At 42.9% G+C, this 26,652-nt stretch overlaps 1 long non-coding RNA gene across 2 annotated transcripts; it reads right to left on the reverse strand.

Annotated features, from left to right (window-relative positions):
* Positions 1 to 1,408: 1,408 nt before the first annotated feature.
* LOC142009305 (uncharacterized) lies at positions 1,409 to 26,221 on the reverse strand. 2 transcript variants are annotated; one of them, XR_012644418.1, is made up of 5 exons: positions 26,140 to 26,221; positions 25,264 to 25,339; positions 22,478 to 22,752; positions 4,575 to 4,839; positions 1,409 to 1,789 (listed from the first exon to the last, which is right to left on the reverse strand). It is a non-coding gene; the product is annotated as an uncharacterized LOC142009305 (long non-coding RNA). The 2 variants fall into 2 exon arrangements; XR_012644419.1 differs by having other exon boundaries at positions 25,008 to 25,339.
* Between the last annotated feature and the right edge of the window lie 431 nt (positions 26,222 to 26,652).

Below are 26,652 nucleotides of genomic sequence, written 5' to 3' on the forward strand. Positions count from 1 at the left end.
CCCAGTATAACAAGGACGTGGATGTTTTGGAGCAGGTTCAGCAGAGGGCAATGAAAATGATTAAGGGGCTGGAGCACATGACCTATGAGGAGAGGCTGAAGGAATTGGGCTTATTTAGTTTGCAGAAGAGAAGACTGAAGGTTGATTTAATAGCAGCCTTCCACTTCCTGAAGGGAAGCTCTAAGGAGAATGGAGAGAAGCTGTTCTCAGTGGTGACAGATGGCAGAACAAGGAGCAATGGTCTGAACTTACAAGAGGAGAGGAGTAGGTTGGATGTTAGGAAAAACTACTTCACCAGGAGGGTGGTGAAGCACTGATATACATTGCCCAGAGATATACATTGTGAAATTTCCATCTCTACTGGTTTTTAAGTCCCAGCTTGACAAGTCCTGGCTGGGATGACTTCGTTGGGGTTGATCCTTCTTGAAGCAGAGGGATGGACTTGATGACCTCTTGAGGCCCATTCCAGCACTATGATTCCATGATGATCCTCATTAAAAACGATGACAGTAATCAAATCCAGAGAATGACTAGAAACCATGTCCTTAAATATAGATCACTATTGCCTCCCCTGCTTGCATGCCATGACCACTCTTAATTTCACATCAGTTGACTTATTTTAGATTAAGAAAAACAAAATGAGAAATGTAAAAGTAAGGGCCTCCTCCTTGTTAAAAGCTGCATTAATTCTTCCTCAAAAAATGGCAGCTCCTCTCTAATTTAATTACAGGACAGTGGGAAATAAGTCATAGTGACATTACAGCACAAAACCCTCAGTTTTCTACATGTTCCCATGAAGCATAAACTGAGACAGTCATCTGGCCTGATGAGCACTGTGACATTGTACAAATTACATCACAGCTCTGTGCCTCAATTTTCTTATCTGTAAGATGGGCCTACAGTAAAGTGTTTTGAGATCAACTGATAAAAAGTGCTAGATAAAGAGCAAGATATATTATTTCTGAATAATATGGTCTGAAGAAGTGTCCCATGAAAGCTCACCTAATAAATTATTTTGTTTGTCTTTAAAGTGCTACTGGACTGCTTTTTTTGTTTTGATAGTATATAGACTAGGAAGGCTTTCTCCCTGTTACTATTATTTTGGTTATACCACTCATTGAAGACTGAACATTTTGTTATTTGACCTTCAAGAGAACCAATAGTCATGGACCAGGACTGGCAGAGAACAAAAGGATGACCTGGACTCAAGTACAGGGTTTCTCCATACACACTCTTGCAGATACATTACATCTTTGAGAACTGTCTATTTTGCTAAAACACTTCCATCTATTTCGACAAACAACAAAACATATTTCCAGACTGAGGTAAGAATCCCTCTACACAGGCCTTTATATTTACAATATTGCAACAATTATACATATTGGAAAGGCAACCAGTGGAGCAAACATCTGTGTTTCATGCCACCCAGACAATAATGAGCTTGGCACTGGCAGAGCATTGACACTTGCCAATGGCACTCTCTGATGCAGTCCCCTGGCATCCGAGGAAAATATAAAAAGAAAATTCATTACCCAAGAGTCAGTCCCACAAACATGTTACTGGATTTAAAGCTGAACACTTTCTTGCAGCAGCTGGTACTTAGCTATCTTTCGGTATGTGGTAGAAGTGTAAAAACTTCAATAAAAATAACCAGTGTAAAACTTCAACAAAAATTAACACCCCCTGATCCAATCACTGGTTATCTTGTATGTTACAACTGGGTGTTCCAGTAAGCCTGGTCTCATCAGCCCTCAGCACTGCTGCTGTACAACGGGTGTGGGCAACAAACCTAAAGATGACACAAAAAAGAGCAGTTAAACTATGCCCTTCGTGTTCGCTATGGAATCTTTAGAGTACTACCTCCCCTGCAGCCAGTTCGTTTCTTTCATGTCAGCCAACAAGCAGGAGATAGATCTGACAAATATACTGACATGTACCGTGTGTGGCATGAAAGCCTATGAATACATAGACACTTGTTTGCTAGCAAGCCAGAAGTAAAGACCTTTGTGGTTGTGGGGAATGGAGGATGCACCACCCACATCAACTGTTACAGCAAAAGAGAAAAGTCTTGATTACTGCTGACTTCTCCTCCCTTGCTTCCATGACAAACCTATCACATCACCCCCCACGCCTTCCAACCCAGGCATAAGGCAGCTCTTAAGATCATCCTCCCATGCTAATTGCAACCCCCCCCCTCACCATGTCACTCCACTGCTACCCCTGCAGCAAGCTCAAGCTTTTTGCTTTCCCCTGCAAGCCCCTTCACAGCATTGCCTCTCCCACACAAGCTACTCGTTTCTGTCACTGTGCTGCCCGCTGTTCCCCAGACGCCATCCTCGACCCAGGAGTGCCAGCTGCCATGCTTTTGTCCTGAGACTCATGATCATCATTTTCCTTAAAGCACCAGCTGCTAGAGTCCATGGATTGGTTTCAGAATTCATTCTGAGAAGAAAAAGCAAGTTTCTAGTCTTCATGATGGGGGAGAAAGCTTCCAAATGTGACCCCAGTGCAGGCTAACGGCTCCAAAAGCAGAAGGCAAATGAAGAGAACACCAGTCTACCCTTTGTCCATAAGCACATTATTTTCAAGTCCATCACGTTTTCTTGGCGAGTCTGACTTGTGACTTTTAAACACCTGGAGTTGGGCAATATTGACTCCTCCCTTTGTCCACTGCACTCAGCTGCTGTCCCACCTAATCTTCTAAGATGCCCTTTATATGCCACACAGACCCCAAAAATTGTTCAGTAAAGCTACTGCTCTTCTTCCTCCAAATCCCTAAAGCTCACCTCTGCTCAGATACCTCCAAGCAGTTCACTAACACTGCTTGTGGCCATTTCAGGATAGCGGGTGGCTATTACATGTTCATTAGATTTTGATTATATGTTTGATGTGTCTTCCCCATCCTTTTCATGCTGTTGATTCACTGAGCCTCTGAGCTGTCAGAGGCAGGAACTGTGTCTTCACGTATCCAGGGAAAACCCCTTGACTATTGTGGGTTCTGCTGGAATATAAACACCAATATTTGAAAGAAAAAGGGGTGGGGGTTTACTTCTGAAAGTCCATGAACCAGATTATCATCTTTGAAGCAACTTCTGATAGGAAAGGGCTCAGAGTATTTAGCTGGTGTTGATGTGTTTTGTTTCTCCTCACAAGCCATAGTGTGGTATTGAACCCATCCTCCTATCTGCCTTTTTCCTTTCTTACATCCTCCACTCCTCCCACCATCAAACTATATGGTGCAGCAGCAGGTGGATGCCATTCCTAAATCAGACAGGGAACTCCCAGGGAACTCTGACCCCAAACCATCAGAAGCAAGCTGCCTTTACAACACACTTGCAAACCTCCCTCCAGATCTTCGAAACAAAAGGGATAGTGCAACACTGACAAAGTGGAACCAAACCTAGGACTGCGAGAGCTTGGTGCATGAGTCCCTACCACTTGAGCTAAAAGCTAGCTGCCTTGCAGGTAAGGTACTAGAGGAGACTCAGTCTTTCCTTCCGGAAGTGGGCTAAATGCCACTATGTGGGACAGTGAACCACCATACCCGGTACGTGTGTGCCTTACATTAGCTCTCACATCTGATCTCCATATGGTAGCAGGTGCTACTAAGATGCTCAGTAAGATATTATCTAGGTTGTTTTAATATAATGCAAAAAGGAAGCTGTACCTTTTTCTTCAAAATACGTAACTCTGGATAGCGGGGGACAGGAGCAAAATTTAAAAGTTTAGGGAGGGCACATGACCACGGCTGTGCCATGCCCCCCTCCCCCCCACTTTCTGCAGAAGCAGCAGTAGTAGCAGAGCCAGAAGCACTAGGGTAGTGCAGTAAGATGAAGGCCTGAGACATAAGCCTATACACAGCACTAGCCTACTATGAGGCCGAAGCCACAGTGACCAAGACTGTGCTAATGCTAAGCTGTGAGCAAGTGCAGACTTTACTAGCAGACTCTGGCACAAAGTTATGGTAGAAAACACTAAGAGGTACTAAGCACAGGCTGTAAACACATTCTGGAGGGATCATAACAACATACTTAATTAAAAACCATCTTAGTACCAAAATACTCCCCACAAGTAAAAGACATACCAGCTCAGGCTCAGGACAGGATCTAAAAATGACAGCATTTATATTTATAAGGTAAGGGGTGGTTCTAGGTACAGCAGGTGGTTGCTAAACCCAGGGTTGTGAGTTCAGTTCCAAGGAGGCCATTTAGGGATCTGAGGTAAATAGATTTAAAAAAGGGGATGACACATGGTCCTGCCAAAAGGGCAGGGGACTGGACTCAATGACCTCAGGAGGCACCTTCCAGCTCTGTGAGATGTGTAGCTCCCTATATTATAGAGGGTAGCAACTTGATAAGTCAGGAGTATTATGTAACTTGTTTGTACCTGTGTATAAAAAGTGTACCTCAAGGAGTTATCTTTGTTTGAGCTATGGGGCAATGATGGATCACATGTCACTGAGTCACATCCATTGTCACAGGCACAAATTCTTAACCTCTGTAGATGTCTGATCCAGGGAAGCTAATACTGTCTTTCATTTACAATAAACCTGGCCTGGTGCCTTTGATCCTTACCTGAGCCGGTGGTCTGCAGGGCCTCTCTCAGTCTGCCATGTTAGCTACTTGTGCACGCCAACACAACACACAGGGTGGCCAAACACCACAGCTGTATGTCTATCATCACTGATGGGGCAGAAGATCTGTCAGGACTCCACACTGCTGTCTTTTGACTACTACATGCAGCAGTGCACTAACCTCTCGGAACCCTCTTATGGCAGCCAGGACCCACCTCCACAGTCAGGGCCCAGCTCCAGGAATGTCACCAGCAGAAAGTGGGCTCCTTTAGGAGAGAGGAAAGCGTGTGTGAGTGGTACAACTCAGAACTGTGCTGCCCACCCTTCCCAGCAAGCATCTGTGTGCAGAGATGTCCCAACTTCCCCAGTGGAGAGCACCAGGGACCCAAACAAGCCAGATGTCTCCCACCAGCTTCCAATCCACCGGCTCCTAGCAGGTGGTGACATTTTGAAAGCCTACTTGCCACATGGAAGGCAGAAATCTGGAGGGTCATGTGACCACGTTTCCCCCCCCCCCCCACATCACCTCTTCTTGGTCACAAGGCTGTAACTGACATCAATGTAAGATGGAAAGAAAAACTGTCTTATGTACACATGGGAGCTAGGCACATAATTGGGCGTTTTTAAAAATCCCATACCTAGGAGTACAAGTGTGGCTGTCTCAGCAATTAAGAAGTAGGAAAGAAGTTCTTCCTAAGGGTGGCAGGAGGGCTGAAATGTAAATAGTAAGCTCCATGAGCTAATGAACAATACATCAGACTGAGAACCAGGAAGCTGGTTCTGCCACTGATTACCACTGTAAAATCAGGTCACTAAATCTCTTTGCCTCAGTATCCTTATCTGTGAACATGGAGATGGTGCTAATCCAGCCTTGAAAAGCACTTTGAGATGTAAAACACAGGAGTTCCACATAGATACAAAATACTGTAGTACTGGAAGTGAAAAATAAAAAAAAGAAGTCAGGAGAGTTGCCGGAAGTTAACTTGGTATCACCATGTAAAATTGTCGTTTCTTTTTTCAGAGATTATAATTTGCAACTGGAAAAATCATGAAGACACCCGCCTGCCTGCTTAGTAAGGGTCTTTAATAAACAATAATATATGACAGACAAGGACCTTTTGGGGATCTAGGAAAATACTGTGTAAACAATTTGCTATTTAATCTTATTATCTATTCACATTAACATAACAGGAGAATTATTTTTATTATTATTATTTGCTAACAATACATATTAGATATTTACTAGTAAATCAGAAAGTTGCGAAAGAGATGATAAAAATTCTTAGAGGGAAAAATAGTGTTCATAGTGCTCTCTCAGATTTAAGAGAAAGGTTCTGTACACAGAGCACACAATTGGTCACAAAGATGCTCTTAACCAAGCTATTTTCAAACTCTTACACTATTGCCATCTGCTGGAAGACTGTAGATACAGAGTCTTTTCTTCTCTAGAGATGAGTAGATGTTGTTTATTAAGGCCCAACACTCTGCTTCACTAAAATCAGTGACCGATTTTAAGCACAGTATTCCGGTTCTGCTACCCTGCCTCACGAGATGGGTAGCAGAAACCTCAAAATAACCCCTTTATTTCAAACTTCAGTACCATTTGGGTAGGTTTGTGCAGGGGAGCACAGACACTACATGCCCATCTAGCAGGTGTGTAAGTAGCTACGTGGATACTGAGGCATGGCTAAGGTGAGTAGGATATCCTGCAGGCCCGAACCCTGGGGTTACACCCAACAAGCCCAAGCAATGTCTCCCATCTCAAGACTGCTGTTTTTAGCAATGTAGTGTCCTGCTTCCCAAGCCTTTCACCATCACCGTGAAAGATTCACACAGCAGGGAAAGGCTCAGGCAGTGAGCAGTCTTCTAGCAGTGCCCTAATGGCTGAGGTTTTACTGGTAATAAACAGTACAGGATAGTTTGGAGAGGTTCATCTCCAGTTGTCCGTTCCCAGCTTCTGGCAGCTGGAAGTTTAGGGACACCTGTGGCAGAGGGTTATATCCCTGACATTGTGGCTAAGAGCCATTGATGGTCCTATCCTCCATCAATTTATGTAATTCTTTGAACCCAGGTGAGGGGGGGCTTTTTTGAGGAGAAGGAGGAAGGACATGTGAAGCTCCACAATATCATAAAGCAATAAGTCCCCATTTTGATTGTTCATTGTGCGAAGGAATGCTTCTTTATGTTTATGTAACCCTTCCATTAATGGCAGGTGACCACCAGAAGGACCAAGTTCAGTTTCTAGGGGATTCCATCAATAATGCAACCAAACCAACTTGACCCTCCACCCAGTAAGTAACCTGGGACAATCTCAAGCCATCGGCTGGATGCCTGTAAGGCAGTTCTTCCTCTCTCACAAGCACAGAGTCTGAGATAGAAACAGCTTGTTTAACAGTAGCCTAACATACATTTACACAGTAACACATGCAGTATTACTAAACAAAGGAAAAGAAAGCACCATTAAGCAAGGCACTGTCCTCAGAGTCTGCTGAGCCACGGCCTTTGCTCAGAGCTCTTTATCTACACATCCGGACTTAGTTTTTACAGTTAGGATTGTCTAGATCTATCTCTAGTAAGCAAAAAGAAGAGTTTCCACACCTGATTAGAGAACTACAGGTTGAACCTCTTTTGTCAGGCACCCTCAGGACCTGACTGGTGCTGGATGAGAGAATTTGCCCATCCACAGAAGGTCAGTATTGTCTAGCACATTACCAACACTTTCACTGCTTATGGGGCTCTTAAAAGACATTCAGGAATAAATTACAGCTAAACAACAGCACAGAAAAAAAGAGTCAGAACTAGTGGCTTAAACACTTTTATGGAACCATGGGAAACTTGGCCACACCCATGATAAGTGGTCATCTGGCTAACTAAAATCCTGCCAGATTATGGATGTTGCCAGACAAGCAAATTCTGGATTAGCGAGGTTCAACCTGCAGTCCTTTAATCCAGAATCCTACTTCATGAACTATAGCAAGGTTAAAAAAAATGTGCTTTAAAACAAGTGTTAGGATTAAATATATTTTCTTGTTAATTAATGTTAATTGATGTGCACTTTACGTTACAAATACGCCTTTGTAAAATCCAAATGGAGTCCATGAACTGCGACTCTGGAGTCCATCCTGCTATTGCATCAGCCATAAAGGACTTCTGAGACCGGACTTTGTCAGTTGAAATCAGATCAATCTGGTTTTTCCCACCAAAGGACTTTATGATTGTTCCATCTCCTCAGGGTGGTTTCCCCGCAAAGACTCTTTATAAGCTTTGCGCAGCCACAATGCTATGCTGTCCACCTCAGTGACAGCACATATGTTGGGTTTGTGCGCTGCCACAGGCCAGCGTCAACAACAGTGTGTACACTGGTTGATTATCTGTTCCTAGCAAGGAGAAAAGTCTATTCCCATCTCTGTATTCCTGAAATCTAGTCACGAACATCATCCTAGAAAACCTCTACTGAAGACCAACACCATTCACTGGATCTCCCTGGTGGTCCTCCCTGAGGGCTTCAAATTAGCCTAAAGGTAGTAGGTCACAGACATCATATGGAGTCCTCGTTCTGTGCACAGAAATGTAAACGTATCTTTCTTTCTTAGGGGTCTTTACCTCCTTTTTCTTCCCTGGCTAAGTGGGATAGTTCAAGCCTGGGCTTCATGCGGTTGCACTGGCACAGTTTCAGACAGGTTGCTTGCTTATTGTTTTGCTGTTTTAGATTGCTGTTCATTGTATGAATTATGTTAATTTTCTCTTCCCTTTCCCTAAACTTTGCAATTGAATCCTCTAACACACATACCTTTGCTACACAAGACTCTTTTGTCCATCATTTTTCTTGCCTAATGACACCACAATGGAAAGGGCCATACATAGGAAGGGAGCTAATCCACCAGTGTCAGAATATGGTTAGAGATGGGCCCGACATCTTCCTGAGTCAGGTTACCTTTCCCTTAGTCACAGTTTTATTTCCTTGTTGCCTATCCCTCTGGAGGTAATACAATTATAAAATCCCCTTCCTGACCATGGCAGTTGTGGACCTTAACCCCTAGAAGTTTGATTAGCATTGTCATAACTTGTATGACTACAAAGTTGATTTTTTTTAGGCATAAGGGTTGCTAAAGGTTGTAGCATGGATGTAATATATTCCGTAAGGTGTTTGACTTAACTCCCCATATTTTTATTAACAAACTGGAACAAAATTAATCAGGTGCACATTAACTGGATGAACCACTGGCAAAGTAATGGGTCTCAAACTAACTGTACACAGGGAATTATCATTGAAAAGGTGTATTTCTAGTGGGATTCCTCCAGGATCAGTTGCTGGGTCTATGCTAATTACCATTTGGAATAATATATAAAATCATCACTGATATTTGCAGAGAAGACACAAATCAGGGGGGTGGTGAATAATGAAGAGGGCAGGTTACTCATGCAGAAGCTGGGTGAAAGCAATCTATGTATGTTTTAAAACCACTAAATGTGGGCGTATACATCTTGGGGCAAAGCATGCAGGCCACACGCACATAATCATAGAATTACAGAATCATAGGGCTGGAAGGGACCTCAGGAGGTCATCTAGTTCAGCTCCCTGCCTAAAGCAGGATCAACCCTTACTAAATCATCCTATCCAGGACTTTGTCAAGCTGGGACTTAAAAAAAAAAACTCTAGGGATAGAGATTCCACCACCTCTCTAGGTAACACATTCCAGTGCTTCACCACCCTCCTGGTGAAATAGTTTCTCTTAATATCCAACCTACACCTCCCCTCTAACTTGAGACCATTGCTCCTTGTTCTGCCATCCATCACTACTGAAAACAACCTGTCTGCATCCTCTTTAAAGCCCCTCTTCAGGAAGTTGAAGGATGCTGTCAAAATCTATCCTGGGAAGCAATCAATTTCAAAAAGTTTTGGTGTTTCTGAAGGCTAATTTGAACTCCCAGTGCGATACTAACCAGAAGGGCTAATCCAACCCTGCATAAACACGGGAATCTCAAGTAGTGTTGGAGAGATTATTTTACCTCTGTATTTAGTACTGGTGCACCTGCTGCTGGAATACTGTATCCAGTTCTGGTGTTCACAGTTTAAAAAAAGTTGATTAGAGAGGACTCAAGAGAACAGCACATGAATGATTAAAGGATTAGAAAAGCTGCCTGACGGAGGTGGAAAAGTACCTAAAATTCACAAAACTGTTTCAGTTAAATTAACATCCAAATATAATGAAAATGTTTCATTTTCACATATCTGAAGAAATGTCCTTCAATTTTATTTAAAAGTTATTATAAAAAATTTGTAAAATAATCTAATTAAAGGAAATGTTTGATTTCAGGTTGAACAAAATATTCACTTCACCCCAAAATGAAATATGTCAACTTTTCAGTACATCAGACGTTCTTCAAAATTTTCATTTCCGATTGAATTGTTTTTTGGCAACTGCCAGTGAACCAAGCCATCTGTTACGTACACAACTCTATTCCTGATCCTAGTGACAACACAACAATTGTCTCTAATGCTTAACCAGTGTCTACATCAGATTCTCAATTGGAAGGCACTCTTTAAAATAATTGGCTGCACATCTCCCCATTGGAATAAAAATGGCAATAAGAAAAGTTGTGTAACACTGGGCTCCAATGGCATAATGCAGCTACGAAGGTCGTACATTAACGTTTGCAAGATGTGACATGCAGTTTCAGAATCAAGTTCATAGTTTTAGTAACAGTAACTGAAAACTATCTAGACATCTGAAAGACATTGTGGAAAGACAACCCCATATCCAAAGTTTAAGGTCAATTTAGCAAATGTTATTGGATGACAGCTGTGGCCTAATGAGGTCAACCTTGTCAACAAAAAAAATCTTAGGATACTTCCAACCGACAGACTTGCCACAGTGTCCAAACTTTCATTTGAGGCGCAGATTAAGAATGACAAGTTGAACTGTGTAGAAGTGATAGAGTAGAAACAACAAAACATCTGAAAAAAAAACAACAAAAAACAAAAAACTAGGCTATTCTATGGTAAATATATACTAAATCTGTCTCAAATCAGAATGAACTAGCAAACCCAAATACCCTCTGAAGTCCCTCATGTCTGCTGTATAAAATCAGTGTCCTCAATCATTTCTTCTGATTACACAGAAACCAAATGCTCAGAAAGGTCTGACAAGTTTCAGAATTAAATGCAAGCTTTCATACCATCTGCTTATGAGACTTTTAAGTTAGACACCTAATGAAACATCACCATCAACCAGAGACAAAAAAACACTATGACAATTTACTGTGGTCACCAGTGCTACGGCCTTTACAGATGAATATGGCCACATCACTGACCACTCTTCACTGAATATTAATGGGGTAAGTGAGAATAAAACTGTAATACAGTCTCATAAATCAAGGTGAACATGCAAACTCTTAGCAATTTAAGTTACCCATCCATTGCCAAGGGAATTAATCACCTGCAGCAAACTTAGAACACAATCACAGGAGGGAAAAGAGGAATCCCCCTTGCTATAAATCTAATATGTTTAAAAATAACTATACCAAGGAAATCAGCCTGGATGGCCACTAGACAAGCAGTTTCAGGCATCATGTAATTTTTCTAAGGTCATGTCTACATTTACAAGCATACAGTGGCACAGCTGTCTGGATACAGCGGTGCTGCTGCAAGAGAGCTGTGCCAATGGGGGATGAGCTCTTCCACTAACGTAATGAAAGCAGCAGTAGTGTGTCTCCGACCAACATAGTACTACGCACATGAACCCTTATACTGGCAAAACTTTTGTCGCAATCATGTAACACGCCAACTGACCTGTCGGCAGGCCTAAAGGCCTTAAAGAGCAGCCTGCAGGCCTCAGAGAGCAAAAACAGGAACTTCCATTCTGGTGCCACAACCCTGTTCCCATCCCTGTGTTACAGGCTGTTATAGCCTTGAATGCTGTAAACATAAACAAGAGCTAGTCATAACATCCCGACACCCGTGTTTAGGTGTAGGAATCAAGAGAACCAGTAACCAGGGAGACCTTGGCTTCAGCCCCATGGTAATGTTAAAAGTGGCATTGTGCCAGTATGCGCACACACAGTAAACAGCTAAGGGATAAAATCATAATTAGGTCACATCACATCTCATAGAACTGGAAGGGACCTCAGGGGGTCATTGAGTCCAGTGTCTTCCCTCTTGACAGGACAAAGCACCATCCTTGATAGACTTTTTTTAAAATAATCTATTTGCCCCACACCCCTAAATGGCCTCCTCAAGGAGTTAGCTGATAACCCTGGGTTTAGCAGGCCAATGCTCAAACCATTGCACTAACCCTCCCACCAATAAATAGATGGAGATACACATCTCATAGAGCTGCAAGGGATCTTGGGAAGTCATAGAGTCCAGTCCCCTGCCCTCTTGACAGGACCAAGCACCATCCCTTTTTTTTTTTTTTTTTAAAAAAAAAAAATCTATTTGCACCAGATCCCTAAATGGTCCCTCCCTTCCAGGGCTGAGCCCACAATCCTGGGTTTAGTAGACCAATCCTAGAACCACTGAGCTATCCCTCCCCCACCCTTAGTTGAGTTTCAAAGGGGACTGTCCACCTCAGGGGTACCTAAGCCATTCCCCCACCTGGAGCAATGTTCACTGTGGCCCTATGTGAGGCACTTTGGGACTGGAACTCCCTATGGCAGAAAGGGACATAAGCATGCTAAATAGCTTCTTGTCCAGACACATACATCCTGTTGTGCTTAAGCTGGTTAACGTGTACCTTGTGAATAATTTGCAGTAACTCGGACTAGATAAGCTTAATAAAAGACATTATCCCTAACTGGCTCTGTGTTGAAGCAAATCCCATACATCCTGTCTGGCCTTGGCCTTGTGAGTGGACAGTCACTAAGCAGTATGTGAGTTTTTGCAACAAAAGTTTTGCTGACCTAGGCATAGGATGCATTACCTTAGGGGTAGGGGATGGCATAGGATATATTGTCCTAATAGGAGGAGATTGGTGGAGGTGTTGGTCGGGGACTCACTCTTATGGGGGGGAATGGATTCATCCATCTGTTGTCCAGACCAGGAAACCCAAGAAATATGCTGCTTTCCTGGAGCTAGCAATCAGGCATGACAGTGTGTCTGCCAAGGCTGACTGTGCCTTTGGACCTCTGCCTTCTTCAGCACTGGTGAGGCCACATCTGGAGTGCTGCCTCCAGTTTGGGACCCCCCACTACAGAAAGAAAGTGGGCAAATTGGAAAGAGTCCAGCAGGGGGCAACAAAATTATTAGATGGTTGGGGCACAATGCCTTATGAGGATAGGTTGAGGGAACAGTGTGTTCAAAGGAAAATATTTAACCTTTGTACTATTAAGTAATGGTGATAGCACTAGCTAAAGGTGCTGCCAATGGATTACTATAGCTTGCCATAAACTGAAGTAAATATCATAAAGTTCCATATGATGGGATATAATGCAAAAAATAGACACTTGTCTACCAACAGATGGCGTGACCCTCCAATTTGTTTATGCTAAGAGTGCATAATTGTACTGATTCCCCAGCCCAGAAACTGCACTAGGTGGCTGTAAGTCTGTCTTCTGAAGTTGCCCTAGCTGTGTGGTAGGGCATGTTGGGTGGGGGGCTGCAGAATTACAGAGATTCTGGGTGCTACTAGGGTCCAAAAGCAGCAAAGATAAGCTGCTGCTGCCACATTTTAAGACAGGCTCCAAGAGCAGTTTGCATTTTCAGGGGGTCATGGATCAGTGAAGGAGAAGAATGGCACAAAGAGGATTTAAAACCACTCTGCCTGTGCCATCCCCTTGGGCTGTAAATTCTGTACTGTAGCAATCAGAGGCGCAGCACAGGATCTCATCCACAGTTCCGTGAGCTTCAATGGATCTGAAGACTGCAGAGCAGAGATTCTGTTACATGGACATGCTGTATGTTCAGATAGGCAAAGCGGCTGTCAGAAGACTTAGGTATCTAGCACTCAATATTTTAAAGCCATGTAGTTGGCATACCACGAGCGAAGTACAGCACAGAAATAATTTGATTAGCAGATCTGCTCCTCCTCTGTAAAACATTCAGCCATTATAACTTTACAGAGGCAGAAGCAAAATGCCTAGGGTAGAAAGCATTGTAATATCACAGTCTAGTGGAGCTTACTGTTTTAAAGATGAACATGAAGTCTTAAATTCATATTGTTTCAAATTGTGGGGGCCATCTTTCAGATTTGAATATTGGAACACCAACTTTCTGAGCTCAAACAAATGCTGTCTCTGAATGTAATTTTTCCTGCCTTATTGACTTACTTGACTTAAACTCATGAACTCTGAGTGGAGCATAGGTCATCTACAAGACTCTTCCACTTCACTCTACCTCAAGACAAAACTTCTGACTTCAAGAGTATCCCAGTTGTTGTTCTTCAGTCTCAGTAGACCTTCTTCCCTTTGTCTGAGGTCTTCCTCTTTTGCGTTTTCCTTATGGGTTACATGGGTTTCCTTATGGGTTACAGTTTAACGGACAATGCTGGATGATGGTTTTCTGAGTGTGGCCCAGCACCCCCACTTTCTTCTTGATTAGAACCATCAAGTAGTTCTTGTCCTGCTCTGTTCTAAAGTTTCTCATTTGTGACAAAGTTTTGCCATTTGATGTGAAGGATGTACCTCAGGCATCTGATCTGGAATGTCTGTAGCTTGGAATGTGAAGACACAGATGGCCATCAATGAGGCATTTGAAACAGCTAAAGGACGCTGATCTTGCTGATGTCACCCTCCTTTCACACCAATATGATAGCATGGAAGAACAGTTCACAATACTAGACAAAATTGCCTCAATGACTGGACTGAGCATTAACAAGGGAAAGACCAAGACAATGAGGATCAACCAGTCCAACACCAACACCATCACACTGGGAGGGGATGACCTGGAAGATGTGGAGCAGTTCACCTACTTGGGACGTATTATGGGCAGAGATGGAGAAACAGACAAGGACATCAATGCCGGATAGGGAAAGCAACACATACATTCAAGACTCTTCATCCCACACGGAGTTCACAATTAATATCTGTGAAGACAAAACTGCAGATCTGCAATACAAAATGTGAAGATTGTGCCTGCTTTATTAGTCCTTCATAAATAATGAAATAGTTATATTTAAAAACATATACACCCCATACTAGACTTGAAGCTGAGTTCATAGTTCTTAAAGACAAGTACTTTGGCATCCTATATTTGAATTAATGTGAATGTCTTTTTTGAGGAAACTTGATTGTGCCGCTCCTTGCTTCTGAAAGCATCCTGATACCTTCAAATCCCTTAGTAGTAAAACAGGACTGCTTGCATCAATGCCACATAAACAGATATCCCTTAAATAATACTCATCCCTATGGCAGCTTCCAAAGCCAGACAAGTAAAGCTGGGAAGAAGTGAGATGACAAAATGATTGCTTCATGAAGCACTTTCTGGCCAAATCAGTGATAAGAATCTTTCATCTTAGGGAGGCCTGTGACCATACATACTGGGGCTGAGGAGCAGTTCAGCTTCCAAAGCTGCAGGACATTTGGCCTTAGTAAACAAACTGTGACTGCGTGTTCATTGACTGAACAGAAGTGAGGATGCCATGAGAAATCATTTGCCATCTTACAGGAACCTAGAAAGAGGAGAGACACCACAAAGATCGGGGTTTGCAGGGAGAAAATTTTAACAATGGCAGAGAGTGACTCTCAAAAGAAGTACAAGCCTAGAATAAAACATACGGGAAGGCCTCACCATCCGTAGATTCTTGGCTCCACTTATTCAAGGTTCACCATGTTGCACTGCACCATCCTGAGCACATGACTGAGCATGCTCACGCTTTCTCAGAGCTCCCTCACAACCACCTTAAGGCTGCTAAAGAAACACCCAGCCTTAATGATGTCATCAGAAAGAAAAGCAAGTGATGCAGACCGTGGTCAACAGGCTCAGAAGGGAAAGACATTAAGCCAGAAAGTTGAATTACAGGATAAGCAGGCAAATGTTCAAACTCCAGCCTCAGTAACTAGACTGTATGGCATTAATTAGCCTACTGTGTGTTATATTTAAAAAAAAATAAAAAAGCAAAACATAAGGGACAGTGTTGCCGCAATGCTGTCATGAGGAAAATTTAAAGGACTTAAAGAACTTGACTAAACAGGTTCCCATCACTATGTTCTTTGCAGACCCATGCCTGTTAGCGCTGTCCTCCCAGAGGAACAATAAGATTCCTAGGCAGTGTGTTCAAAGAACTGTTTTAGGTGATTAAGGTTGAAACTGATTGTATTATCTTTGTGTTCCAGTCTGGCTGTTAATTTATGCTTTTAAGTTCAGCTTGGTGGTTGACTGTTAAACAGTAGGCAAGAAAACATTCTTTGCAGACAACGTGTTGTTCCTGTGTCTCAGACGCCTCCCCCACCCCACATCTCCTGGCATTTGCCGTTTTCCCCATTCACGGCTGTTTCTGGAACGTAACCCCGAGAATGGTGAGGCCTTTCTGTACTGCACTTCTAGATGGTTCTCCCAAAAGCACTATATCCAGTTTGTGAGCCAAAGCACACAGTAGAGAATTAACCCCATAAAAATTGCAATTTTCATTCTTCCCCTTTGAAAAATAGGATATCCTGGATTGAATTTTCAGATACATGAAGGGTCTTGTACAAAATACTCATTACTACTATTTGTAATTAAAGAATAGTTACGGTGTGTCAGTTGCGATCCGTCCAAACTATATTTAAAAGGCCTACATGAGGCAGTGTTTACTAGATGGCATTTCAAAGGGAGGCTGTGTGATCTAGTGTATATGACTCATGGGAAGTAAGGTCTATTCCCAATTCCCTGCTGTACAGCCTAGAACAGCTCACTCCACCTTTCTTCTTGTTTCCCCTTCCCCACTTCATCTCATCTATTTAGAGGCAGAATAAACTCTGAGGTAGGAAATGTCTCATTATATTTTTGTATTGTACATAGCAAAATAGACCGCCAACCTTGGTGCGGATCTCCAGTTACAACTGTAACACACCAGTATCTAGAGCTGAAATGTCCCATTCACCTTCAAAAATCATTTGCTGTTTATTTTCCATTTCACCCAAAATTTTGTTATATTGAACAGGTTTCTGAAAATAAGGACAGAAAGATGCTATCATTAATATAGTTGCTGTGAGGATGTCACTTTTTAAAATTATTAGCTCACTCAGTGCTAAGCATTGTACAATGAGAGAAATATATAGAACCTGCCCTAGTTGGTTTTCATCATAAATCAGAAACAAAACAGTCAAATGGTAGGGGAAAGTAGCATGATATGTAAAGGATTTAATCTAATAACTGGCTGTTTTGATAATATCAAATTTAAGAAACAAAATATAATCTATCCTTATTCACCTTCTAACCTGCTGCAACCGATGCTGTACAGATTGCTTCTGGAACAGGATACCTGAAGCATTCCACTCTTTTTAAAGCTATCAGATGGAATTAACTTTTCAAATGTCTAAACTATAGTATTTTTTTTCCTGTGTCACTCCCACATACCAAAAATGCAGGCCACGAAAAACTGCAAGATTTCTATATAGAAACCAACTGCCAAAAGAGAAAATATAAAATCAGCTCTCAATGGCTCCCTCTTCTGTCACATTCATAGAAGTTTCGTTATGCTTTAAAAACCTTTTTCATCAGTATTTGACACTGTCTCGCTCCCCCCTCCCATCATAAATTCACACACTTAGGAAAGTGAATAGTTAAAAACATAGAAGCCATGGGTTCCTACCTTGAAATGCAATTGAGGTCAGTTAAAATAGCTGTTTGTTGAGATTAAACCCTATTTTATCTTTGTCTGAGGCTCAGCACAATGTGGGTGCTACCATAAAACAATTTCTATATTTAATAACTGCAAAACTAGCATTTTCTTTCCACACTCTCTTCACTTGGGGGGACAAGTCACATTTATTTGCTAGTAAAAACATGTTTTCACCACCTGCAAAGGCATGGACGTTCTGGGAGAAAGACCTGTAGCCTACATCACCTTCTGAAACCCAAAATAGAGTATCCAAACAAGTCTTAAAGAACACATTTGAAATATGAGTGAAGATGGCTATGGCATCTCATATGAGTGTGTGTGTATATAAAAATAAAACAAAACAGAAAAAAAAATTGGACTCAAGACCCAAGCATAGCAAATCTCTTGTCCCATGCCTTGATAAGCTAGGACACTAGAGGTACAAGAGTATCTCTCTTATATGGGTAAGTACTGGACAGTAACAGCATCAAGGTATCTAGCCAGCTTGTAATGACATCTTTGGTAGATTTATACTGACACCTACATACAGGTCCAGGGCTGTGTCATAGCTCCTCTAGTGTTCACACCTAGTCTCCCTAAGTACACCTGAAAATGTGTACAAGGGGAGTAAACTAGGACACCTGAAGGGTATGTGCAAGTACATGCCATAGGCTGTGGCACAGCCCCATACCAATGCCAGTTTGCATTGAGGTCAGCAGTAAGGGGCACATACCAGGTCTTCAGCTTCACTAGTCCTCCACCCCAATTCCCATAATGTACTGAACCCTTTCCTTCCTAACCCATAATCCAAATGTATAAGGTCCATCTGTTAAATTGTCACCAGTAATGGAGAAATGGGCTGATCACATCACAAGAGCTAGTCTAAGAGCAATTGTCTGGTCTGCCAATCACACGCTGATCAATGTGTGGGCCAAATACACCACCCCCCATGACCTCTTCTAGAGCGGCAGGAACGTTCACCTTTACCAGGAAATTTCTCACATGCTGGATTGGGCAGACACACATCAGGCACTTGAGACTTTGCACATGAAGGCCAAAGACTCAATCACAACTAGAGACCTACAAAAGAGGAAATCAGAAAGCCACTGCCCATCTGAAAAGCAGAAAAGCACCTGGTCCAGACAATATCCCTACAGAAACAATCAAGGCAGGTAGTGAGATATCTGTCAATATGATGTATTTGGGAAAATATGGGGCACTGAAGAGATCCCACAAGACTGGAAAGACGGCTACCTTATCAGGCTTCCAAAGGAAGGCAACCTGAAGGAAGCAGGAATTGGAGGGGCATCACATCACTGCCTATTCTGGGAAAAGTGTGCAATAGGATTCTCTTCAAAAGAAAGAAGACAAATCGAGAGAGAGCTCAGGGAAGAACAGGCCAGCTTCTGAAGCGAGAGATCCTGAACTGACCAAATAGTAACTCTCAGAGTCATCATAGAGCAGTCACTGGAGTGGAACTTGCCCCTATACATAACCATCTTAAACTCTGAAAAAGCCTAAGACAGCATTGATAGAGACACTTTGTGGAAACTGCTGCAACACCATGGCATCCCATCCAAAATCAACTTGTTTCATTCCACATATGAACTCTCAACATGTCAAGTTGTTCACAATGGTGTCTTGACAGAATCCTTCAGCATACTATCAGGAGTGACAACAGGCTGCCCTGTCGCACTTTTTCCTGCTCTTGATCACAACGGACTGGATTATGAAAAGGACAACAGATGGCCATCAACGAGGCATTCAGTGGACACTTGTCAAAAAGCTAGGAGGATAGATTTTGCTGATGTTGCTCTCCTTTCACACCAACAAGAAAGCATGAAAAAAAAGTCACAATACTAGAGAAAACTGCCTCAATGACTGCACTGAGCATTAACAAGGGAAAAGCCACGACAATAAGGATCAACCACTCCAACACCACCACCATCACACCGGGAGGGGATGACCTGGAATATGTTGAGCATTTTACCTACTTGGGGAGTATTATGGGCACAGATGGAGGAACAGATAAGAATGTCAATGCTAGGAGAGGGAAAGCAGCAGCTGCGTTCAAGACTCTTTGTCCCATATGCAGTGCATAAATAATATCTGCGAAGATGAAACTGTGGCTCCTCAACACAAATGTGACGAACGTGTTCTTGTACAGATGCGAGACCTGGCATATTAAAAAGGCTTCAAATCACAAGCTACAGACATTCATAAACAGAAGCCTGAGGTATATCCTTCACATCAAATGGCAAGACTTCATCACAAATGAGAAGCTTTGGAACAGAGCAGAACAAGAACCAATTGACATTGAAATCAAGAGAAGAAAGTGGGGATGGCTCAGCCACACTTTCAGAAAGCCATCATCCAGCATAGCCCGTTAAGCTGTCACATAGACCCTGCAAGGAAAACGCAAAAAGAGGAAGACCTCAAATAACATGGAGAAGGTCTACTGAGATTGAAGGACAACTAGGGTACTCCTGGAGCCAGCAAGAAGTGTTGTCCCAAGACAGAGTGAAGTGAAGGAGACTTGTAGATGACCTATGCCCCATGAGGAGTACAAGGGTTAAGTACTAGTAGTAATACTGCAGGGCCATGTGGGTGCCCATAGCAGTGCCGCTGTCAGGAATGGGACAATTAGGAACATCTCAAAGTTTTTTAAAAACTGGTTTTTGTCCCCAGGAAGATTATAGTTTCAGTGCTCTGTCCCACATGCTCCATGGAAGTTGTACAGCAGGAAGATGAGGACAAAGGAGTGGAGGAGAGGGGTAGGCCCGGGAAAAAGCAAGCAAGAGAACAGTCACATAAGACACGGCTTGTCTGAGGAAAAAGGGGTTGGGAGATAGGAGGATCTGGTCAGGTGGTTGGATGAACACAGTGTAATGGCCCTTTGGAGTGGAGAAGTCAGTGGCTCATGCTGCTGACCTGAACCTTCTGGGAACCAAATACCATGTTTTGTCTCTCTCTCTCAGTCCATTTCACTGATGACACAAGGGCAGGATAGTCTGGTGATGCCAAGGTAGGGCAGTTCATGTCTCCCTTCCAAGGGAAAACATTTAATGCTAGCTGGGGATATAATCAGTTTCCAGGCGAATTGTCTTCCAGTGTTAAAAGCACATTTCTGATGTAGTAGAAATTCCATCTAGGCCTTAAGAGGTTTCATGGCACCACAAATCATCTTGATCCACCTTCAGAGCTGACCAGATGCTTTCATTCAGCAATACGTACAGGGATGACAACTGGCAAAGAAACCTGTCAGGCATAAATTGCCAGATCTCCTCCACAGCACAGGAAAAGCCACATTGAAAACCACTACATTCCTAGGAAGCTGGCCTGCCTTTTAACAGGAAACTGCAAACTGATAACAGAGTCTCTGGAACTCTCTGTCCTCACCCCTTAGGGGAAAAAAAAAAACTATGAAATGTTTAATTTTAAAAAATAATAATTTTCTTTCCATTACTAATGGGCTATAAAAGTTCTCTGAGAACCAAAGAAAGTCTCAAGGTTTGCACCAAAAAGTACCAAAATCACGGTCTTTCACATGAATGTTACAGTTGGGGTGGGGGAAGATAGAATTCCCAACTTTTTCCCAGAGGAAGGCACGCGCGCGCGCACACACAGACACTCTTGAACTGGCGGAACCATTGACTGTGAAGAGAGAAACTACTCCACAAGGTAGCTAGAATAGCACCTTTGGACAGCAGGAGCAGATGGAAAAAAGGACTCTTCAAGTGCTGTTCATAATAACCTACAAATGGCCATACAGGGTCAAGACAAAATCCACCTCACCCTATATCCAATCTTCTAACAGTTAACAATGCAAGATGCTTCAAAGGGAATGAACAGATTTGGTAATGAAGTGATCCAACCTGTTGCCAATTCCCAGCTTCTGGCACAGAAACATCCATTGTGGCTAATAGCCATTGATGGACCTATCCTCCATGAATTTACCTATTCTTTATTCAACCATGCTAGTGTCTTAGCCTTCACAATCTCCTCTGGCAGTTTCACAGGCTGACTGTGCACTGTGTGAAGAAATACTTTTGTCTGCTTTATACCTGCTGCAAGAGGGAGATTAAGCTTTTGTAGGGCTGTGGGCCAGAGCAAATGGGAGCCCTTCCTCCTATCCCTCAACTCTATGGTCCTGCCAGGGAGGGAGGGCTTCCTCCACTCTCCAGCAGGAGTTCAGGACAGGTGGAACATGGGGCTACCCATTTTTCCAGGGCCTCTCAATTGGCAGGAGCCACTGGACATAGGCCCATTGGGCCAGTGACAAATCCACCAATGCCTATTATTAATTTCATTTGGTGGGTCCTAGTTCTTGCGTTAGGAGGAATAAATAACACTTCTCACTGGTGTTCACCTAAGGCCCATTTAGATCCAAAGCTGCCATTGAATTTATCCCCTAATTACGTAATTGGTGCTAAGCTCTTTAAAGTGCTGTTATTGAGAGGAAAGAGTTCTCTCTGCTGAAGCGGGCACTTGCATACCGTGCCATGTACATACCCATACCCGCTCCCTATATATAAGCTGAAAGTCCACATTATGCTGTGCTGGACGTAGGTATAAAGCTATTCATAGGCACATATAAGTGTTCACACTGCGATTGTTTTGCAGTGTTAGCACTGCTACTTCACAGGCGGCATCCCAAAGAGACAATGTGTGTCACAGACACTCTAGGAATGGCTGTACTGTGTAGTGGTGTCGGGGTCTCCCACCTAGACACGTGTCCATGGCAATTCTTGATCACGTCAGCCCTTTGTTCCTAGCAAAAGTGGCTGAGAAATGCAAAGCAATGAAATTCTGCTCTTGTTTCTTATTGCAGGATAAATGGGTATGCAAGGGAGTAGATTAGAAAAAGTGGAGCAGAAGTTCCAGACATGTCAGAGATAATTAATCTGGAGTGTCATCAGCTAATAAGATGCAAAATAGCCTTTGCCACTACAGGCATTGGCTATTCGCATAATCAGGGGAAAATTACTCTTGGGGGAAATCAGGGATGGTCTCCTGGACAAGAGTTAGAGGATGGGTACATGATTGGGCTCTACTGTTCCCTTCCTGGTCACTCAGGAAGCCGCTTTAGGTGAGAGGTTTTGGGACCTGCTGGAAAGTGAGGTCTCAGGAGTCCTGCAGGCTCCAAGTTCTCCTAGTCACTCACTGGTGTCCTTGAGGAAGTATCCTTTAGCTCTCAGGAGCACTTTGCATGGCAGCTGGAGGAAAATGTGGTGGTGGTTGCTGATTATCAGCTGGTTCTTTGGTCATTGCAATTATGATCCTTAAGTGATTATGATCCCAAAGTCATTCAGCCACTAGTTCCATGAGCCATTATTCATTGCAGCCTGCCTTCCGATCCATGAACTGTTTCAGTCTCTCTTTCCACTCCTCCCACGGCCTTGAGGAATTCACACTGCTCCTGGTTTGCACTGTGCATCCCTAGATTGGAACCAGAAAAAAAGTCAGAGAAGGGAAACAAAGATGACTGGTGTATGGAACAGTTTCCATATAAGGAGAGGTTAAAAAGAGAGAGATTTTACAGCTTGGAAAGAGATGACTAGGGGGAGATATGATAGAAATACTGCATATCCTGGTCCGGAGAAAGTAAATAAGGAAACAGTGTTTTCTTCTAACCCCACAACTGGATCTGAAGAGGGATTTTTTGAAAGCACAATGACCATTATGTCTTGAATTTTGGAAACTGAACACATCATTTACAATGGGCTCATTTCTAGCTATAACTAAGAAACAGGACAAAGTTGTTCATAAGGACAACACTATTTTACAGTGCTCAATGTCATCCTTGCAAGATGCGCTGCAAGGCTCATTACTGCAGAATGCTAGAGTATTTGGTAATAAAGATGCCTTGGGACCATGAAACAGTCCTAAGTGCATTCCATAAAAGTTCAGTGACATTTGAGAGGGTCTTCATTTTGTCAATGTTACACTCCCTACACGAGCAACAATCCCCTGACCTTGACAATATCAAAGGAAAATCCTTTGCTTATTAGGACATACTACAAATGCTTCCTTATAGCATATTTCATTCGTGAGGTTAATGGAGTAAGACTAGTGAAAATTTCCATACCAGCCGGTGTGTGTCTCATGAGCAAATGCAGGCAGATGTAGCTAATCACCTGACACCACCCAACTGGAGATTATATTTACTTCATGAATACTGTACTATTTCTGATGTTCTCATACTTCTAAATTAAGCAACTTCTGTCATATCCATGAGACAATCATCCTCCTTCTGCAGCACTGTTCATTTTCTTGGTCAGTGGAACATCCTTGGCTAGTAATGCACAATTGTATACAATACATTTGAAGAAATTGCCAAGTATTGACTGCTCCTTATATACCCATATGGGAGTCATATTCCACAGTCATGAGCTTTATCAGATTTGAGTTTATGCAAAATGTCGTCAGACAGTTTAACTTCATTAGAGCCCTAAGTGCGACATCTTTACACTAGGTTTGAATTTTGCCTATTAACTCTCTTTTTTGGACACCTTCTTCAAGCAGTCAACAAATGTTGACAACTATCACATCACTGACTAAGCAAAATGCTCTTTGGAACATTCTTCATCTAATACCTGAGTTCTTCCTTTTGTTTCCTCTATTTATCTTTGGTACAGCAAGAAATGATTTCTCAATTGGTAAATCAATTTACATACAGTCACACCAAGTTTTATTTTCTCTCTTCTCCAGTTATTTTCACCAACTACATTTTCTTTAAAAAACACTGCAAATTGAGGGAATTTCTCTCTACTAGGAAGTATTTTTCTTATAAAATGGCTGGTTCATTTACACGTATCAAATTCTACCCCCCCCGCCCCCCCAAAAAAAATCAAATCAATCTCGTTAAGCACATGAATAGAATTCTAATTTTTCCTTGGGAACATCCAGTCCAATCTCTGACAAATGAGGTTTATGATGACTTTAAAACGAGACTGAAGTTAAGGTTGTGTAATGAATATTAATGTGTTCCTATGTTAAATGTAAAATACATACTAATCCCTCATTCTGTCAATTTAGGGTTCCTTTGCTAAAAAAGCTTAAATGTGAGTGATTTTGGTTGCCTCCTTCACCCAGGCTGCAGGTACAAATGGCTAAAGGCATTTGTTTAAAATATGTAAATTATGGCAATATTAAAACAGATGAGTCAAAACGGGGTCACTTTGGTATCTTGCCACCATGCTGTTCACAGAAACCAAAGCTGTGTACAGTAAACCCTCAAAATGCATGATTTTGAATTGCACTTAACTTGCACTCATGTGAGTTAAGCACAACTCAAAATCCTGCTCCTCCCTGGCCCTGGCTGAATCCCCCCAGCCCCTACGCCACCCCATTTCAACCCCCCCTCCAGCCCCGATCAATATCAGTGGGCGGCTCCTACTCCAGCTCAATGCACCCTGCCCTCCAGCTCACGCCCCGCCCTGCCCTAGCCCCAATTCAAACTCCCCACGGACCGGCTCACTGCCCCTGTGCATTGCTCTAGTACAATCCTCCCCAGCCCTGGTTGAAACGCTCTGCCTCCCCCCACCCCGTGTGACTCTGACTCAACTCCACCCGTACACCCGCAGCCCTAACCCACCCCAGCTTAACCCTCTGCTCCCTCCCATGGCCCCAGCCTCCCCTCCCCCCAGTTTAATCCTCCCCAACTGCCCCCACCCCCCCAACCCAGGACTTACCTTCCCAAAGGAGCTCCAGGTGCTTCTGCTGCTTCCCTGGCTGCAGAACCTGCGTTCTACCTGGGAAAAAGCCACTTCCAATTTATGTGAAATTCGAGCTACGCGAGGGTGCGTGAGACCACAGCCCTTGCATAAATCGAGGCACTACTGAATTTAAATAAAAAACCCAAGCCCTGGTATTACCTTCCAGAATGCATCTGTGCTAATGTTTGTAAAAGTTCTCTCTCCATTCCCATTCTGCTCCAAATGCACTCACCTAAGAATGCAATTCCTGGGTCATAAAGAATGTGGAGCTGATCGTGCTCCTCTCTCCCGCCTACATGTATCAACACCTGATGCAGAGGTTAAGACAGGAAAAGAATGGTGATTAGTTAAATCAAGCAGCCAGCAAGTCCATCCCTGGCTATTCAGATGAGTGGAGGAAAATCAACTTTAAATGCTGCTCTGGCATCTGTTTCCTTAGCTATGAGACTGCCAGGTCACTGACTCAGGATAGCTGTTGTATTTGCAAATACTAGTGCAAGATTGTGTCAGCAGGACCAGAGCAGTGAACTTCCTGAAGACTTTCATTACTGTTGTACCCAAGTATCTTGCAAACCTTGATGAACCTCTTTCAAACACCCCACTAAAGTCAGGAGATATCCCCATTTTACTGATGGGAAACTGAGGCACCGAGCTTGGCTCTCTTGCTCAGTTGTGAAGGAAGGCTGCGGCAGGGGCAGGAATAGGACTCATCTCCTGAGTCCCAGTCCAGGGCATAGTCATAAGTTTATTTTTCCTCTTCCAGCAGAAATTCATATCTTCTGCAAGATACTTCAGACACCAATTCTATTCATTCCCCCCACTACTGTGACACACACACTGTTGTACATATGCATTGAATGAGGCAGGTGTCCTTCACAGAACAAAGCTAAAACTATGCGATCTGTTACATTGCTTGGAGTCACCAAGTTTAGGAAGAACATCGTGTGAACACAGATACCTGCTTTCCCATTTATTCCATCTCACACTACAAGTTAAAGCCAATCAAAGCTGGCTGGGCTAACCCCCTAATGATCTAACTCAGTTATTATAACAATCAGCTCTATCTCTAGGGGAACCCAAAACACAACATAATCAAACTGTCCATTACCAAAACAAGTACAAAGTCCCAGTGACTCCTCAGCAGCTTTGAAGTATGCTCAGATTGAGTAGCACAAGACCAGAGAGTGTTGCAACTGGCCCAATGCAAGGAACTGTTTGAAACATATACCAATCCAGGTGGCCTTTAGTATATTTATATATCTGCATACTAAAGTATAATCCAGATGGATGTCTTCAAAAGGGAGGCGGGTTAAAACTGGCAGCAGAAGCTCATGGCTCACTCTGTATTACAGGGGCTCTGAAATACAGATCTAGTAACTCTCCTGCTATTTATACCCCAGGCTTCACTTATGTAACGTTAGAAGCTTGATGCACACTGAAGCACAGATACTAGAGAAAATCCAAAGCAGAGACAAGTGTGAGCAGAGCACCAGTAGGACAAGCTAAGCCGTGCGCTGCCAAAGGAAGGGAGTGGGTTAGCCAGTGTATCACTGAACCAGAAGATCTGTCAGTGCATCTAGTACAGCAAGCTTTCATTGGTGGAATACGTTCAGCTATATCT

The sequence above is a fragment of the Carettochelys insculpta genome, chromosome 2 (assembly GCF_033958435.1).
Source record: "Carettochelys insculpta isolate YL-2023 chromosome 2, ASM3395843v1, whole genome shotgun sequence".
Classification (NCBI taxonomy): domain Eukaryota; kingdom Metazoa; phylum Chordata; order Testudines; family Carettochelyidae; genus Carettochelys; species Carettochelys insculpta.